The sequence below is a fragment of the Cygnus atratus genome, chromosome 1 (genome assembly GCF_013377495.2).
Source record: "Cygnus atratus isolate AKBS03 ecotype Queensland, Australia chromosome 1, CAtr_DNAZoo_HiC_assembly, whole genome shotgun sequence".
NCBI classification, from domain to species: Eukaryota; Metazoa; Chordata; class Aves; order Anseriformes; family Anatidae; genus Cygnus; species Cygnus atratus.
Genome location: NC_066362.1, coordinates 122,970,409 through 122,990,516, shown reverse-complemented (window position 1 = coordinate 122,990,516; position 20,108 = coordinate 122,970,409).

Below are 20,108 nucleotides of genomic sequence, written 5' to 3'. Positions count from 1 at the left end.
TTCTCTCTAAGAAGCTACTAAATCTGCCCATGCCTCGGTTTCCTGTCTCTAAATTCTGGAAGATAAAAATACCTGCCTTTTTGTCTTTTTAGCTGTTTAATCTCGTTATAATACAAGATTTCTATTTTAATATATATGGAGTAGTGTTAGAGGAAAAGTTAATGTCATTTTCTTCCCTACACCCCAGGAGAAATTCAGTTTTCTGCCAGTCCTTGAAAATCATGGAAAGTATTTACTCTCCTCCAAAAAAAATCCATGTTGGTTAAATGGTTAAACCCATTTTGGGACGGTTATATTGAATAAAAAGATGGCAATTTACATGTAAAAAATGTAATGAAAACTTTTTTTTTTTCTGTAGAAAATTGATCATGGAAGATAAGATAATTTCTGAGTACTTAATGTGAGTTCTTAGCAGAAAAGGACTCTCAGCTATGGTCTTTAGATGCTAAATAATACAAATATAAAAATAGTGCTCTGAGTCATACTACTAGAGATGTCTGGTCATCTGCCTGTTTCCTAAATAGTAATTGGTCTTTTTAATTTAAGGTTACATCATTATTCATCTTCTTTTTCCACCTTGCTTGAACTGATTTTACATAAAATATGGATATATTGATAAGTCAAAAGTATTTTGTGTTTTTCCTTTTTCCCGTGTTTCAGCAGTATCCTACCTAGTTAACAGGACAATAATATTAATAATCATATGTCTTTCTGCTGATTTCTCCTATTCAGGAAATTTTCATCCAGTGCCCAGGGAGTTGCTGAAAAGACTGCTTTTGGTGGCCATATACAGTGAATTGGACTAGGCAATCTTAAAACCATTGCAGCAAGTTTCTTGCATTTCATGCAGTGTGTTTGACTGTCGGTGAAGGATTGTCACCTGTTGTACACTCATGGTACAGTGTTTGTGAAGATCAGCTTTTCAGAAGGGAAAGCTGGAGCACAGCAGTTCCCGTTTCTCTGGGAGATAATCCCAGAGGCTGGCAGATCTCCGCTTTCACACAGAAAATCTCTACCATTTGGTTTAAGCCCTGTTACCAGAAAGGACAAGCTGTACTCAGTGCCACCATTTGGGCTTTTTCCAGTCAACAGCTTTCGCACCTGGCTGGACTACAGATCTTGGCGGTGATGCTGCTGCACGTCCTCCATCACACGTGGGCCCCACTGTTTCTTGCCCCGTGCCTTACAACAAGTGGTGACTCGCGCTTTGTAGCGTCAGCTAATATGGGGCATGTTCATCTCCTTCAAAGACATTCAAGCTGCTGACAGGGAATAATATCAAGAGATGCAAGGGTAAACCGATTTCTCACAGAACCCCCTGTCAGAGCTCTGTGTTACATCAAGAAAAAGCTTAGGGTAACTCCAGTGAAGCCATTTCATTCGGCTTGCCAGATCGAGTGCAATATAAGCCTACAGCATAGATATTATTGCATTAATTTTAATGAATAAAGATCACAGACACATTACTTATTTAATTAACATAGCAAAACCCATTGTCAGCAAGCAAAGAAGTTGTACAGCCACTGTAATGTAATCAAAAGAGTATACTTTATGGCTGTGAGAATATAATTTTCTTGTTAAAAGCCTTTGATGTTTCTTTAAATATATAAAAACACAGGAAATGTGTAAATAAGGCTTGCCAGCCATCTTAATTGCCTCCTATCAAAATGAATCTTTTAGCTTTAATCTGTATTTATTTTGATGTCTTTTGACTAATACTGATGCATGCACTATCCATGCATATATATAAATAGAAATATACATGCACATACACATCTTTTATTAATGAAATCATGGGTTTTAATATTGAAAAATACAGCCATAATGTCATTTTTCATGACCCTTAATATTACTTTTATTTGTTTATTTATACTGTTAGGGGGTATTTAACCACATGTACTCATGGCATTCAAGAGCCCTGAACTGGAAATTACAATACTCGACCAAGACGTACTGCACAAAGTCTTGCCTGCATGTCTAGTTCAGACCTACATATGTTTTTCTATCTGAGTTCTTTTGTGCATTACTAAATGAGCTGATTCAAAGTTTCTAGAAGTCAAGGAGTCAAGAGGCCAGCAGTCACCTGAATGACAGTATCTTGACATGTGCGGGATAGGCTGTTGGCTTTGTATTAGTCCTGAATTCATAACTTAAAGGGAGTATCTGTTTCATAAAATAGGGGAATTTGTGACCAGTATATCTCAGAGATTGGCAGGAACTACTTGCAGTGTAGATGAGTTTGTTACAGTAGTAGTCAAGATTTTAATGGGTATTTTGTTGTGAAATATTAATAAGTAGATATATAGAAATATTAATAAGTAGATTTGAAATTAAGTCTGGACACACATATCTTTATGACTTGTTTTAAAGTGCAAATTGTCTTTCTCTATTTTAGAGGGAAAATCTACCCTCTTACTATATACAGCTTATATTTAAAATAGCTTCAGTGTGAGGTGCCCTAATTTTTGCTTAGTTCTTATCAAAGAATAAAATTAAACTATGCTGTCCATCAAAACACACTTTCTTTAGATGTTTAGAAATATTTAAAATAGAAAAGAGGGTATCATTACAGTGTTCAGTACGAAACTAGTGTAACTTCTATGGGGTTTCATCAACTTTAGTTTGCTGAACTCAGATAGAAGTTCTGTAACATACTGGTGGGTGTTGGAGGTTGTGTTTTCTTGGTGTCTGGAAATATAGCCCACTTTTTGTGTTACAAGATGTGTATAGTGTACAGCTTTTAATGTAACCATTGTCTACAATGTGTGGATAAAACAAGAACAATTTCATCAGCTTCATGAACAAATGAGGACTTCACCTTCTGTGGCTGTCCACACCTCACTTTCAGTAAAAAATAAATTAAAAAAAAAAAGGCAGAGTAAATATCCTTAAACAGTCCCATATTTGAAGTGTTATGATATAGAAATACATCAGTTATGTTTAGCTATGTGGAATTTATTTAATTATATCATCTGAGACATTATAGCCATCACCAGTCACTAGCAATGATTGTGACTCCCTTTTGAGCACATCACTTACATTATAAAGCAATACAGTTGTTATGTCATACATAACATGTTCCTGTAATCTCATAAGACAGACAGAAAATTAGCTGTATACCTGCCAGATGAAGTAAGGGGAGTTCTTCAGTTAGATCAACGTGGGTGACTTTGATGAAGCTCAACCTCCTTTTCGATGCCAATTGAGCACTGGCAGCACCTGGCTGGCAGGGAGGACACCAGGTGCCCCCATGCATAGCCACATGGGTTGCAGATGATGAGTCTGGGTGCTTGGAAAGCCACAATTTCCCAGTGGTCAGGAAGCACTGCTTCCTTGTAGTCTTCAGCCATATAGGTACCACGTGTGCTCTGTAACAGCTGGCAGGGCTGCTCTAGGGTGAACATTAATGAAAGGCTTTTAATAATTAAGGAACTGAGAAGTCCTAGGTGCCTGTCAGAAGCCTCTGGCATGACTTTAGGTCAATCGTAATCTTTTCAGTTATATAATATACACCATCTCTAGGGAGAAACCCCTGCCTCCTAGGACAATGTTAAGACTTGGTGTAACATCATTTCCCAGGTGAAGGAGTGGGGTTGGCTGGGGGGTGTTGTTCCTCCATGGCAGCTCTTGAGGGCCATCTGGCCACATGCCAGGAAGGGGGACCACATTTTGGAGTGCCATGACAGCCAAGTGGTTCAGATCCCACCACCTCTCAAGTAGGTGGGCGAGGACCAACTTGCCTTGGGTCTCTTCTCAGCCACCTGTGGTGGTCCCAAAACTTAGTTGTTATTGTTGTTGTTTTCTGTAGGATTTGGGGGTTATGTTAATTCAGGTTATGAGAAGTGATGGCTAAGTTCTAGCTTACAAAAGTGATATTTCATGCACAAAACTGATGGCAGGTGTTGCATATCCTAGACTACCTCTAGGAATACATAGTTTAGGAATACATGGGATGCTGGGATGTTGTCAAAGGATAGTTTAGCACAGACAGAAGCAAGCACTGCTAACCTTGGCGTTAGCAGTGGCCCTTGGCATGAATTATCTTCCCTTGCACACTAACTCCAATCAGAAACCAGCACTGAACTAATGTTAGGCAGTGCAGGTGATGTGGGAACCAGGGGAGGGAGCTGACTTGAGCATTGCCTTGCTTGGCTGTGCAGATGTGTCACCTGGCATCAGTTCCCATGAGTTGAACAGGGTGACAACGATTCTCACTTTACAGGCCTCCTGTGGGAATAAATATGTTAAAGAACGTGAGATGTTAAGATAGGGTAAGATGGTGTTTTGCGGTGTTAGGACAGCACAAAAGAAAGAATCCTATCAAAGAAGACGGATGGGTTTCCTTCAGGAAAACATTAATGTGTGCTGTGCTCCTCCTCCTCGGGAATGTGAGCTAATAATCATAGGCTCTGCAGTTGTTTCTGGGGATTTTGTTATACAGATGGTACTTTCTAATTATTACATTGTAAAATGCACATGTGAAATGGAGGAGTGAAATGGAAAGAGGTAATCTGACTAAATATGAAAAGCATGTTTATAAACAGATATTTAAGTCTTTGGAATACATTAGCTCACTCTTAGCCTTATAGTTTGGATCTGTGTCTGTCTATATCTGTGTTCAGAAAATGCTCACACCTCTGCTGTTGCCCTTTGAAATGCCCCAGAACCACTATGCCCATCAATAGCATGCTGTTGAGACAGGTCAGAGCAGATCTTGCAGGGCTCCCTTTCCCACTGCCTCCCTCACCCCCATTGTGATGGAGAGTTGCGGTCCTGCAGTAGGAATGCTCACGGTCAGGGCTGGGGAGGCAAATGTGCTTCCAGCACAGCTACCATCCAGGGCATCACTCTATGTTGCAGCTGAACTTCAGGAGTAGGCTACAAGCCTCCTTGGTCTTTTACACTCTTTCCTACCAGTTGTCCTGCCAAAAAACAAACAAACAAACAAACAAACAAAAAACCTGGGGAAGCAAAGGTTTGGTGCAACAATTCCACTGAAAACAGAATTTGCTATGGTCATATTTCCCATTTGCAGGAAAACCAAAATGCACTTAGCACTCCAGCAGATAATGTTTGTTCAGCAGGTTTCAATTAAGGGCTTTATTGCTTTTAAAGGCCAAGCTGGACTTTTTCCATGAGAGATGTTTTTATATCCTCTCTGTCCATAAGTTCATGCAATGACTTTATGCAGACAAAATGTGCATCTGCCTATATCCTTAGAAAGCTTTTATGATGAAATTGTGGAAAAAAAAAAAAAAAAAAGCCTTTACCTTGCCCTGGTTGAATTAGCAACTGTGTGTGTTGTGGGGGAGGCAGGCATTGCGGTTAGTGTTTGGATGAGAATTGGGATTTAAATGTTGTTGGAGGAATTATTATTTCTTTCTATTACAAGATTGTACATAATCACCCAGTTTCCATTTCCCTCCACATTGCACGCATTCAGGACCCGTTGCATACAGCTTATGGGAGACAAAATTTGGATAGAGACAGCTGGGGAGCACAAGTAATAACAAAACCACATTGGCAACACTATTGACAGAAGCCGTCAGCTACCACTTCCTTCTCAATTTTTCGTAAGCATCACAGCAGACGGGATTTGAAGAAACAGAGGTTGGAGTTCACCACCTTTTTAGTCTGCTTGAATGATTGAGGAAGGCTTTAAAAAGCCACCTCAGGCTTAACCTCGTAGCAGCCAATTCTCACAAACAGTGAGGTCCCTCTGCATGAAGAGCACACAGCTTCTGTGATGCCAGACCACCTGCAGATGCCACCTAAGAGAAAGCAATCAACAGCCCGGTTTTCACTGGGCTGTCCAAACAATCAATTTGCTCAAATCTTATCAGTTCTGTAAGGTGATTTTACCTATGGACGAAGAAATTTCTGCACAAATTCCTGTGAGCCTTTCACAACTCTGTGGAAAAAATTTTTACCCATCAGTGAAATTCCAGCATTTTAACTTCATAAAACAGAAAAATAAACTGTCTTTGAGGGAAGGTAAGCAGCACAGTATTACACAGTATTCTGAGTATTTAAATAAAATATTTGGACTCTTAGTTTGAATTCAGGCTTTTGACCTTTTCTTAATAAGCATGTTTTAATCCATTTGAATTTGAATGATATTTAATTTTTAATGCAGATTTTGTGTCATTTTGCCTTCTTAATAATAATCGGAAGGTCATGTGGTGTCAAGTGAAACACCTTATGACAATTTAAATTGAGTGTATCACCATTATTACCTTTATCAGTCTGAAAGAATTAATTGAATTGTGAGTATCGCTCATAGATCATGATGTCTGCTTCTGAAAAATGCATTGACTTTTAAATTGTCCTCCAACAGCCAGCTTCAGACTAGACAGGAGATACTAACGGAAATTTGTAGAAAGATGTCTTCTGAATTATGGGTGTTTGCATAGTAAAGGTGAGTCAGAAAAAGGCTATTCAAAGCCTGTTTTATAAAGTTCTTTTTGTTGTTGTTAAATCTTAAAAAAAAAAAAAAAAAGAAATTACTTGACTTACTATGAATTAACATAATTCACATATGAGATACACTTATTTTCTTTTTCTTTCTGCCTAGTTACTTCCATGTGAAACAGGACACTGATGAAACATATACTAACTACCACATGAATTTATAGATATGCGTTCCTGGTGCTACATTAATTTTTTCCCAAAATACAGTAAAATTGTTCAGCACATGAATGATTCCTGGAACAAGTTTTTTTATTTATTTATTTTTTTATTTTTTTTATTTCTTATTTTTTATTTTTAAAAAAGAAGATCCATTTTAGAGAGATTCCTAAACTTTAATTGTGACTTGTTTCCTAAATCCTCTACATTGCCATGCAGGATGTATTATAAATCCGAATATATGTGCTCATCCTTAGGGATAGGGCCTTATTGTTATGTAATACCCACTCCCTCTCATAACAGTTTTCATTTAGGTTTGTCCATCTATTCAGGTTTCTGCTTTCAAGACCAAAACAATTTCTGGGCAGCTTGGATTTAGCGTCTTATAACTGAAATTACTTTTCTTCTGACTCATGCTTATTCCCAGACAGCATGCAAGAAAACAGTCATAACTTCTCTGATATTTATCACAGTAAACAAGCTACAATTTTCTAGTCTAATTAGACTTCCTATTCCCTGTATGTGTTTAACAGTCTTTGCACTCGGTCACCCAGATTCACCTTTTGTAGCATGTTGGCTGAAGCCTTCCACATTATGCCAGAGAAGGTCTCCTAGTGCCGTATGCAGTAGCTCCCCCACATACCTGTCTTAAAATCCAGATGCTGAATTTGCAGTTATTCAGTGATTTGTCATTCTGAAGACTGTACTCATCCCATATGCTTTCCTAACATCCGACATACAGCAGTGTTCAGCTTTACAGGGTGTCTGTGGCTGGCCTGGCCAATCTATAACACTTTATCACTCTAAATTAAGTATGCCTTTAATGCTGAGAACCTGCCTTGTGTTTGAACAGTAGCCAAAAGTGTTGCTCTCTTTGCTCTTGTAAGGGTCCTTAACAGTGGTCTTTCTTTTAGCACCAATTGTTCATAGTTTAAGCCTGCTTAAAAAAACATCCTGATACCAGAAGGATTGAGGTTCTGGTGCTGTTTCCTAGATATATTATGCAGGATGTCACAGTAGTTACTAATATAAAGGTACATAAGATTGAGCATGTCAGTTTTGCTCACTGACTGTGAGCACATTCCAGTATCACCAGAAATAGTGATATGCATGAGGCAGAGGCTTCATAGATCATGTCTTATCTAACCATAACAAGACACTATATTTCTCATTTGTTCCTATGGTTATCCAATACTATTTTAAAATCCCCTCCTCTCAGCTGTAAAACCGTGCCAGCAAATCTGGCATTCCAACACAAGTTGCAAACGTAGCTTAAAAAAATTAGATTTTTTTTTTCTTTCAGACTTTTAGACACTTCACATGACGTGCAATTCTCTAATACCTTGTTATTAAAAAGTCAAGAAATGAAGCAATAATGCTACTGGCATAGGAAGAGTATAAATTTCCAAAAGAAGAAGTCCAAAGAAAGTCATGAGATGTTAGGGATTAATATCAGCCTGATTTCAAGTATATACAAACAAACAAACAAAAACAGGTTTTGGTTAATTTTAGCTAGTAGTAATGTAAATTAGTCTTATAGGTTATTTGTGGTGAAAACTGTGTATGGTAGCCTAATTTTTAACTCCTAGTTTCATGAACAGTTCCTCAGCCCTATGGGCTTATCATGCACCGCATTCTCATTCAAAACCTCTCCATCTTAACAAATAACCATTATTGAGGATGTAAAATTAGAGGATAGCCATTGCGAAGTAGATCATCAGTGACGGTGTCAAGAGTCTGTCACAGGAGTGCAATTACTTTAGGATCTATCCAACCCACTTTGATTGTTTTATTTCAAATGTGCATAACCTGTGTTTAAAAATTTCCCGTTATGTTAGGTTTTTAATGTTTCAGTATGGCATTTAAGTGCAGGAATAAGACTACGAGGGGCAAATATAATTTTGCATTATAGGAAGAAGATGTCAGAAACCATCTGGAGAAGGGTCTGTGCTTGTACTTCTAAGTGAAACACATAGCCGCGTGCTATTCCCTCAGGCCAAGTACCTACACTAAGCTATATTAGGCTATGTAACTTATGGCCCAAAGGGGTAATCCTGTGAGGCTCCTGTTGTCTAAGACATCATTATTACTTTTTTTGCTTCCCCCCACCCCCAGTTCAAGATGTTGGACATCACACGAGGACATTGTTACAGCCTGTCAGACTGGAGTTGTTACAGCAGAAATGAAAGGATTGTGCTGTGTAACAGGGATGACACGTAGGGACGTTCATTTGTGAACCTTGTGGGATGCTGTCTGGGGAGTCTGTAGGGCAAAGGACATGCAATTGCACCCCCTCTGCCACCCACCTGGTGCTGCCTCCTGCACCATGCTTGGATATTAGCACTGGGAGCCTCAGCTTGCCCAAAGTGAATTCCCCGCTGGGAGTGTGCGAGCAGGGAGGCAGTGGGGATGGCTGCAGATCCTGTGCTTGAGCTTTCCTCCTGCCTTTATTTTGTTTAGCACTGGTGCAGCCAGGGAGTCTAGCTGGCTGTGTCTGAATGCAAAAATGCATAGTTATTTTAAAATACACAGTTAGTTTAAAAAAGACTACAGAGCACCAACCCCATAGCACTTATAAGTCACAAGCTCCAAGCTAATAACTCCCAACATCCTATAATTAATTAGAATAAAAAAAGCCTCAGAAATTACAATGTACCACAGAAAGAGAGCAGGAGAAATCAAGGTTGTCCTAACATATATATGGTGCAGCAGTGAGAATACTGATGTAATATTCTTTATTAAAGTAAATTGGGAAGTTTTAAAGAAAAAATTACTAAAGATATAATATAGGAACAAGTCCCAAGTTGCATAAAAATAGTATCATTTTTCTTCGTTATTGTATAAGATAGGAAAGGGCAGATAGGAAAAAGCAATCCAGAAACAGCATGTTCTTACCTGCATCAGGCAGAGGAGAGCCAAATGAGGCACATCTCAAGATGGAAGCACCTTCACAGACCCTTCAGACCTTTCTGTCTCAATACTGGGCATGCAGAAAAAATTGCTTTTCTTACTAATTTCATGCATATTTAATCAACTAGCCAAAGCTATATTCATTCTGGTGCAGGCAATAGTAATTGCCTGAGGCATCAGTGGGGGGAGGAAGGCTTGCTCTAAGGCTGCTACTGCAGGAGTGCAGAGAAGTTAGCCAGGGGTGAAATAGTGTTTCCAGAAATGGAGGGCCCATAATTTTTCAGGCTTATGTCTTCTCTCCCTCTCCTTAGGTAAAAATATTTTGTCACTCGCTAGTAATACAGCCATGTATGCAATCCTAGATATCACCTGAAGAAAAAATAAAGAAAAACTAGAGAGAGAATTTTGTTAAATTTTATTTTCATTTTATTTTACTTTCTGTGCTGAAATTAATATTGTTCATTCAGTTAAGTTAATAAAAGTTCTCATATTCATGACACTTGCACATCATTTTTACTATTTTGAGGTAAATAACATACACATTTTCATATTACCAGAGGAAACAAGCTACACAGAGAAAACAGGATATGAGTGTTTCCCCAAGTAATAATTTTACGCTATTTATTTTCCAGTTTGCAAAGATAGGAGGATTTATATTGCTCAATGAAATAAAGTTTAAACCACTTTTGTACACAAGACGAAATGAATTATTGTATCATGGATGAAATATCATGTTTCTGTAAGTGAGATTCTAAAGAAAATTAATGCACTTCTCACTCAGAAGTCATTTCTTCAAAAATCCTAAAAAACAAAGAACAGAGTAATCTGAAGAACAATAAAAACAAAGCAAAACACAACAGCAACAAAACTGACAACCTGTGTGTGTGCTAGGTGAGGATGAATGTAGCTATGGACTGAATAGTAATTAAGCTGATGTCACAAAAGAGTTCTCAGTCACATCAGTTGCATTGGGCTCTACCTACATTCGCATTTTGGTCTGAAGCAGTAACAGTCTTGAAGCAAATCCCTGGCGGTTCCCACTTCTATGGTTTGGTTTCCAGAGCAGATTTTGGAGCATGTAAAGCAGGTTCCTTTGCAGGATGGAGTACCAGCACTCCCCTCACCTCTGCACCAGGAGAAGTCTGATCCCCATCAGGCAGGCATGGATCAGAGTCTATGGCTGAACCTCTGCACAGACTCAAGCTGGTTTCACAGACCAGGTTGTATCTATTTGGAAATGCAACAATGAGACAGAATGTAGAAACTGGGGCTTTAAGTGAGGAAAACCCACTGGTAGAAAACTCTAGTGAGCGAAAGGAAGGCAATTTATGGGGATTGTGGCAAATGCATGAAGGGTATTGTAGGCTGGTAAAATAAAGTGAAGTGAGTTGAATGAAAAACCACCATTATCTTCATGGAAGAAATGAGCTTCCTATTAAAAAAAAAAAAAAGGAAAAAAAAAAGAGTAATAATTAATAAATGCTTTTACCATTTACATAACCCTGCAAAACCATCTGTCAACAAATTAAATAAAAATCTAACGGAGTGCTGCCATGTGGGCTGGTCTTTTTAAAGCTCTGGTGTTCTGCCTGAAGTTTGTTTCTAAAGCTCCCATTGCTCCTGTTAAAACAGGAACATAAACTCTGTGCATGTATGTTCCAGCCTCCCCCTCCTGCCCTCTTAGCCCAAAGAACGTTTCCACTTCTGCTGATTTGTAAATCTGACAAGCATTTTTTTTTTTCCAAGTAGAAGCTGGTTATTGAATTTGACCCAGTTTTGCAAATACTTTTAAAACAGCTGAAATCACACTTCAGCACAAGAAGGAAAAAAAAAAAAAAAAAGAGAAAAAAAGGAAAAAAAATGGAACAGTAGATTTAAATATTTCATAGCACTATTTTGTAATGTTTCTTAAGAAATTCATTATTTAATATGTCTCTTTAATCTATAACAGGATTAAAAATAATTATTTTCCTATTTTATGCTTTTCACTGAGGCTGGTTCAGTACATATCCCATTGTTTGTGTAGTCTTGCATTATTTAGTAAAATCCTCAGATATTGAACAGCTGTCTGCTGGTTTTGACCTGCAACAGTAGAATAACAGTATTACAAAGACAACAGATTTTGGCAGCTGTAAACTGAGTACAGCTGAACTATGATATTTGCAATTAATATGTTACAAAATCACATCTGCTTGTTTTCATTTCTTAATGTTTTTCAAGCAGAATCTGCAAAAAAATTATGAAAATTTTGGAGATGCATATGCAGTTATAAGGTTGCATTTCTTTGCATGATACATTTCATATCCATATTTAAGCCTGGATTCCTATAATGGTGTGTAGATTATGTCTGTGTGAGTTTAAGAATTAGTCAGTAGTCAATGCTGTCTTATCAGCAAATTCTGTCTTAATTGTAAAAGTACAAGGCATGCATTAAATTTTGACTTTCTCCAGTAAATGTATATTATATATATGATTTTGTCAAATGGCATTTGTCACTGTTGTTTCAATTGCAATAATTATGTTATTGAATGTCATAAGCAGAGTCCAGATGCAGTTAGATTAATCTAATGGTGTTTTATGCATATGAATCTATTGACTTAAATTCAGTTCACTAATGAAATCTAAAATGCCGTTTGTCTTAATAAGGTTGGTTGATGGTCATTCCCTCAGTGAAGGGAAGCTGGGGGAAGAGAGGTTAGAGTAGAAACTGGAAGACAGCGACTTGGGGAGACTTCGCCAGCTGCAGAGACAAACAAGGCTTACTTTATTATTGCCTTAATAAAAGCTATTGAGTCCTGAGTACATAGTAGCTTCTTGGCACCTCGCACTCTGCGTGCATGGAACATCCGATTCTCCCGTTAAGTGGTCTGCTCAGTTATACTTGATTTCTCCAGCCCATTTTTCATTACTTTCCAACGAGACTACAGTCTGACAGAACAAATTTCTAAGCAACCACCATAAAACTCTTCCTAAAAGAAAAATAAAATAAAAAAAAATCCAAATTCTGTGGCCCAATCCTGCCAGTAATGAGCAGCCTTAATTCCCATGCAGCTCAGCAGGAAAGGGGTGTACTTGTCTCATCGCAGGAACAGACAAGAGTTTATGTGAGCAGGCTGGGGTTTACCACTGCAGACCCTAGTGCCTCTTGCTGTAAATTGGATTTGTGCTTAGCTCCAGAAGCTAAAAAATCTGCAAGATCAATTTTTCTATTTCTTTTTGTTTACCTTCTAAGGAAGATTTTGCATTAGCTACACTGTATCACTTGGTCAAAACTATATACCTTTACCAGAATCATAAGGTCTTCAGACTTTTTGTACTGTGTTGGTATATTGTTTAGCACTTATCAGGGTCTTGGGACCTCCAGTATGATACGTTTCCAACCGGGAAACTTAACCACAACAGCCATTCTAATGAGATTAAAAATGATGATTTGTGGTAATATATATATATATAAGTTGTTTTTTAAATAATATTTTAGAAAAAAATATGGAAAACATTGAATTTTGTGTAGCTTGTGTAGTATAAAAGTGAAAACATCAGTGTACTACACAAAATATTCAAAATTGTTCTCATGAATTATTTCTTCACTCTGCTTCACAAATGAAAAATATACAAGCTGTGCTTATATAACAGTCATTCAGGGAAAGCTGTGCAGTACTTGATCAATATTCTTGAAGAAGGGTGATGAATATTCATTACACTTGAAAATGGCCAGTCTAGAAAGAGGTGATGAAGAGTTAGCAGTCCTGAAACAAAAGATAATACTCTGATGCTCTGAACTTAGCCTGCAGGTCTTGGCTAAGAATTTTTGGTTAACAGTTTTTGGTTTTTAACTGAGAGTGATTGTAGCTATTGAGCAGAACAGGGACTTTTGCTGTTGTTCTTAAATGTGAAAGAGTGATTCTGCAAGTTGCCAAGTGCTCTCTAGCTTTCACACCACAAAGCACATGCTTTGGTCTTTGAATGTCTTCCCTCAAGCCGTCCAGTGGTCTTTGTGCTGGGAATTAAGCAGATGAAGAAGAATTTTGTTGGATAGAGATATGAATAAAGTTCTCTAAAAATCATAGCACTAACATTTCTTTGTAAAGTTAGTATACTAGAATAAGCTTGTTTCATTTACTTCACTGCCTTAGGATGCTTGATGGAATAACTAGATTCTTTAACTTCAATTAGTCAAGGATGGACTTGACTAATTGGTGGTTCCCAGTTACTAACACAAAGCAGAGCAAGTGACTTAAAGTATCTAACTCTGTAGACCACTTTTTCATCAGTGTTCAGGTTGGAAATACCTCGTAAAAGATGCTTTCTCAAGTAGTTCTCATTTTATATTGAAGATATATGTTAGGCTGAAGATACTTGGGTCTACCTGCTATTTATCCATAGTCTTTTGCTGAAAATGTTTCAATGTATGTTATTTTACAAGTTTAATTGTTTATTTGAATGGAAAATGGCCAGTGAAATTAACTTAAAGATATACTATTTGAGAATATAGTAAATGAATGCTTTTGTGTCTGATGTATTCACAGGCAAATAAATTATGTGTATGTCTTAATACTTTTTAAATTTGTGTTCAATTAGGATTTTTTTTAAGACTTTTTTTTTAACCTTAGTTTTTGTTTAATTTCATTAGATACTGAGATGATTCAGGTGATGAAGAAACAACATCTAACATGAAAGAACAATACACAGTGTTGTAGTTAGTCAATTCTACACAAAATGGTAATGTGAGAGCATACTCTTCTGGCACAATCTGTGTTCACTCAAACTGTGGCTGAAATTTTTAGATGGGAAAGAGAGCCTGATTTTGCTTCTTATACTCATTTATGGTATGTGAGTGTATCAGACTTTTGAACAGTAGTGAAGGGAAATACTGGTTATGAACTAAGAAACCTGAACAGTTTGGCTTTATTTGAAAATTCCTCAGTTGTGAATAATCCATATTAACTTTACACATAGGGCAAAAGACTTTATTTTGCCTCTGCTGGACCCTTTAAGAAAGTCTACTTTGTTCTATGTCATTTAAGACATGAACAGGATGCCTTTATTTAAATACCACTGGAATCTTTCTTTTTATTTATTTTGTATGGTAGAAAGTTTGTTTTCTGTTGCAGATATTGTTATATAAGCAGCATTAAAATCTGTAAGGACACTTGCAATTCATTCTTCGTGCTGGTTTAACATCTCTACACTGCAACAGTTTGCAATACATGCACATCTTCCAGATGTACCTGTATTTGCTATTGCATTTTCTATGTAGATATATTTCTTTACAGAGAGATTGTGAGGCATCAAAACAAAGCAATTGAGGTCAAAATTGAAGGTGAAGAATCCAGGAACAGTAGAACAGTTGGATGAAGACCATGACGTAGAGAAAATGGTAGCCACAAGCAATGCAGCTGTCTGAGCTGGAGGAACACCAGGCTCACTCTTCCTCCTACCCCAGCAGAATCATCCATAGGAGTTCCTTGGAGTTCTTCCTTAGCATGGCTGGTGATTTTGGAAACAGATAAGAGATATTCTAATTAAAACAAATGACAGTATCTGTTACATGTAGTCTATTTATAGTTTAGGAAAATATGTACATCTTTTTTAAAAACACTGTTGAAAAACAGTGAAGACCATTGTTCCTAACATATGTATATCAGCTTAACTTTCCTGTGTTGGCTTGGAGCCAATTTTATGAGTTTTTAATGAAGTTGCCAAATTCATCAGGTTCTCTGATGTAACTGAAGTTATTCATGTGGATAAGTGGTTATAGGGCCAAGGCCTACTACTTTTACAAACTAAGGCCTTCCAAAAGAAATTAAATCGCTTGACTAGCAACCACAGTACCTCCAGTCTGAGAGCTTTAGTGGTTACCTAAGTACAGTGGCTGAAGATATTTAATAATTGATGACATTTAGTAAATGAAAAAATGTCATTTATTTCCATGAAACACAAATCAGCAGGAGTACAATATTGGGCTTTTATATTCAGTGAGCTTCTGTTTAGCCTGCATCAATATTAAAAAAAAAAAAAAAGAGGGAGAAAGAGAAAGAAAAAGGAAAACAAAACAAAAGAAAGATAGCTGTTCCTTCCTTCCAATGATTTATTTTAACTGGGATGCAAACATTAATGTAACAGCGTGGAAGAGTTCTACTTATTATTGTCATTATTATTATTTTTTAATTGTAAGCTGAGTTCCCAAAGTGACTTAATTAAAATTCACTAGAATTTAAGTTTCTTTCATGTAGGCCTAAATTTGTAATGCTGAGAGTGAAAGATATTTGAAGATGAGGACCATGTTTTTATATAGAGACTGGTGTAGAAGAACTTCATGCACTAACAATGCAGACAATAATATTTGACAAAGGAGAGCTTTTCTGTGTATGTTTTTATATTATTGTTTTATTATTGATAGTTATTGAAAATAGGAAAAGTTACCATTTCAAAAATTAAGCACATTTGTATTTAATAACTGAGATGCTCAAGCATTCAAGCATGCTCATTTAAAATTTCACACAAGGAAAATGCAAGGGGTCTTAACAATTATTTATGTAGTATTTTTACTCTACAGCATATGTTTGCAGCTGAGTTATCAATGAAAATTTGTAGCCAAAAAGCAGAACAGGTCAAATATCTATGTTATAGCAGAGAAATTAGAGTAACATACACTAAAGTAATAATGAATCATGATGCCTCATTGGTTCCAACTTCATTATGTTGCTGTTTAGCAATGTTTCCTGTCCAGAAATATGCTTATTTATCCTATTTAAAGTTCACATAAAATATGATCAATAGTTAGCAATTTATTTACTATAGCGTTCTTAGGCAATATGGGGCTCAAGTCTTATCTTTCTTAAAAAGACATACAATCACATGATTTTTAAAAGGTACTTTATAAATGATATTGAAGTATGTTATCTCACATTTTACAAAATGCTAATTGATTTTTAAGAGAAATGTCTCTATTATTCCCACTCTTGGAAATTCTTTGAAACATTACAGGGTAGAGTCTTTCATATATTTTGCTGCAAGCATATAGAGCTAAACAATCATGAATACCAAGCTGAAGCATCATGAAATTGATTCTGAAAAGGGCTGGAAAGAGGGAAACTTGTCCTTTGTTAATGGCCTTGCTCTGGAGAGATTCTTTAACTGGAACTTACAACATAGTTTGTCAGGGCTTATGTAATCTCCTGTTCTTTGACCACCATGTACATTTTGAATAAATTTCTGGGACAAAGATGATCTCTCACTTCTTCCTGGAAAACGCCAAAAGAACGTAGCTAATATTCCTGGTTATTAATTTCTTAGAAGTAGTGTAAATTATAGCAGGAATTTATTCCCCAAACTAATAAGATAATGTTTTCCTGTGGCATTCATAAATTTTAGAAAAGGTGGTTAAATTGATCACATAAGAAATAATAAAAAAACTAATAATAATAAAACCAACCAACCAACCAACCAACAACAACAAAACAAACAGAAAAACTGAGGTCCTTTTCCCAGTGTTAAGCACCAACAGTTACAGGATGATTTTTAGGAGCTGCCCAGCTAGGTAATGTGGGAGTAATTCCTCAATCCTGCCTTGTGCTGCCCCTTTCTACCCCCCCGCCCCCCCAACGTTTTTAGAATTATTTTCCAGTAGATAACACAGATTTTCCCTGCTCCCCACCCCCCTTGATGATTGTTTAATTTATTTTTGATGAATTGTTTAGTATTTTAGTTGCAGAAGTACTAATAGAAGTGGGATGGCATGCTAGGCAGTTTACATTCGCAGAATTAGTCTCCAATTCAGGGAGCTTACAAATAGAGATGATTGAAGGTTTTTGAAGGACAGATTAAACAAACAAACAAACAAAACATGCAAATGCACCAAAATATTAAAAACAAAAACAACAACAACAAAAACAAAAAAAAAACAGTATTAATTATGCTGAAACAATTTTTAGGAATGTCAGGAGACAGTATTGAAAATTCAGAGGAACCAAAATTAAAATTACTAAAAATCTCAAGAAGTGGAAAATGTTTTTGAACTTCCTACAGTACTTTCATTATTTTTCAAATAACTTTCTATTATTTATGTAGTGGCAGTATTAGACTAGTATATTCTATGATGAATTATATATAACAGTTATCTTACTAACTCTATCATCAAGTTGGAGAACAATAGGAGAGTTAATCTTGTAACTGTTTTCTGATATTGATGCCTTTAAGAGGAAAAATGAATTAAGGTGGAACTTTTCTAACCATCCAATTGTAGGGATTGTTTACATAGCCACACAGCAAGGTAAACAGATTCACCCATTAAATTATTAATGTTTTCTTTTTTGGACCAAAAATTATTTGGGGTGTTATACTGATGGCAGATGAAAAAATGAGAGGATGTATTTTCAGCCCTTTTCTGGGCATGTGTCTTTGTAGAAATTAATGATTAAGTACTTATTGATCATAACAGTTAGTTGTTACACACATTCAGCTATTGTGACTATTTTGACCAAAACAGCCCACTGGAGAGCACTGATTACTTATTTCAATATCTTAGTGGTGTACATACTTTTACCCTATGTGTTTTTGTGTTTTTTTTTTTTTTTTTTTCTTGCCTCTCTAAAAACAGTTTTCAATGTATTTTGAACTTTCTAATTATTTCCCTTAGGAAAATTATGTATTTTTCCATACCTGAACATGTCAGTTGCCAATATTGGACTATTGTCCATCAGGTAAAACTTTTGTTTCAACATATGGTAACCTTTTCCTGTCTTCCATCCTGTGGGTAATTCTGATTTCAAAAATCAGAATGCCCTGATTGATACAATTTTAAAAAGAAGAAATACTAATATAGGGATGCCAGTTTTTTGGTGCAATTTCTACAGCTTGCATTAAGGAATAAGACTTCATATATGTATCAGATGCAAGTGCTGTGTGTGCAGAAGAGCCAATGGACCACACGCTTCTGCATGGAAGGGCACCTCTCCAAGGATCCCCACAGCTCAGTGAACATCTTAGAGGATTCCTTTCTGCCAATGCCACTGTCATTTTCATGGACATTAGGGCTTCAACATGACACATTTTTTTACAACTGTAGGTAAGAACTCCACTTTGAGAGATGTCAAGGATAATGTTTTTGATCTCTATTGATCAGTGTTTCTCTAGCAGAAAGGCTTATTTTCATGTATCTGCCTAAAAGAGTTAAGGCTACGATCCAGCAAAGTGTATGCTTAATTTTCTCAGCATTCTGAATCAATATCAGTATATATGTTTAGAAAGGTATAGATATGGATAAAGTAAAATAAAAAATATTTATGTATACACATTGATTGAAGAGAAAAAATAGAGATAATATTTAAGGAAAAGGTAACACCCTATTTTATTTTTTATTATTATTATTTTTATTTTTTTTTCCAAGTAGCAACATTTTCTGTTCTTGTACAGACAAGTTGGAAGATCGGAAAATAAATTTATATATACATTTTTTTCCTTTGTAAACCAGGATTATGCTCAGGAATGTACCAAACTGATCATTCTTGATTGCTAACTGCCCTGGCTGGGATCTTCTGCTGTAAGGAAGAACTACTTAGAAAGTAGAGAAATTTCATCAGTGTATAACTTTTCCAGAATTCTTTAAGCCAAATCAGTTTAGTCTTACTCTTAAATGCTAGATCAAACTGTATTTGCTGTGCAAGCTTAAGATCTCCTGTCTACATGCATTTATCTCCTAAATCTGTCAGGCATCTGATACTACAAGTATCACACTGATAATGGTGAAGACAGTAGTAACAGTAATTTTGTCCTAATAAACACTCTTTTCTTACTGAGAACATAGGAACAGCCGTATTTTCCTTCTCTTTGAGAAGGAGATGTTTTCCTAGGGAAGTATTTTAACCTTTCTTACATACATGCTGTACAAAAACTGATTCTTATAAAACGGGCCTATTATGTGTTTATGCATGTCACCTCTGCTGACTTCTCTGAGACAGGTTCTGACTCCTTTTACTTCTATTGGCAATATGGACTCAATGCAGTGCAGGCAAAACCTTCAATGCAGGTTCTATTCTAGTCCTCTGAAATTATCTTCTGGATAAATGCTATTACAAAACCTTTAGAAGATGGTGAGTAGGGAAAGTTAAAATATGGATTAGGGTGATGTGGATGAAAGGAACAGCTAGGTTCTCAGATTTGGAAATGTATATTCAGGTCTATAAATTCAAAAAGACACATTTCTAGTTTAAATTAAAGAGTTTTTGACATGGAAATAATTATTAGGAAAACTATCATTATATAACACAATTTTAATCACTTTTCAGACTAGAGATACACTGAATTGCAAATACAAGCCACTATGACCTGATTACACAACACTAGAGGAAGAAAAAGGTAAACTACATCTAAACTGATTAGGATATTTATTTAATTCCACAGGTATTACTTTCTGTACATAGTTCAAAGGTTTGAGGTAATGGTGACTCATTTATATTCTTCATTTGATTTTACATTTGTTAACTTATTTTTAAAACTTTTAAAGTTCAGCTTGTCAGCTTTCTATCTGTCCTGGTTTCAGTTAGGACAGAGGTAATTTTCCTCCTAGGAAC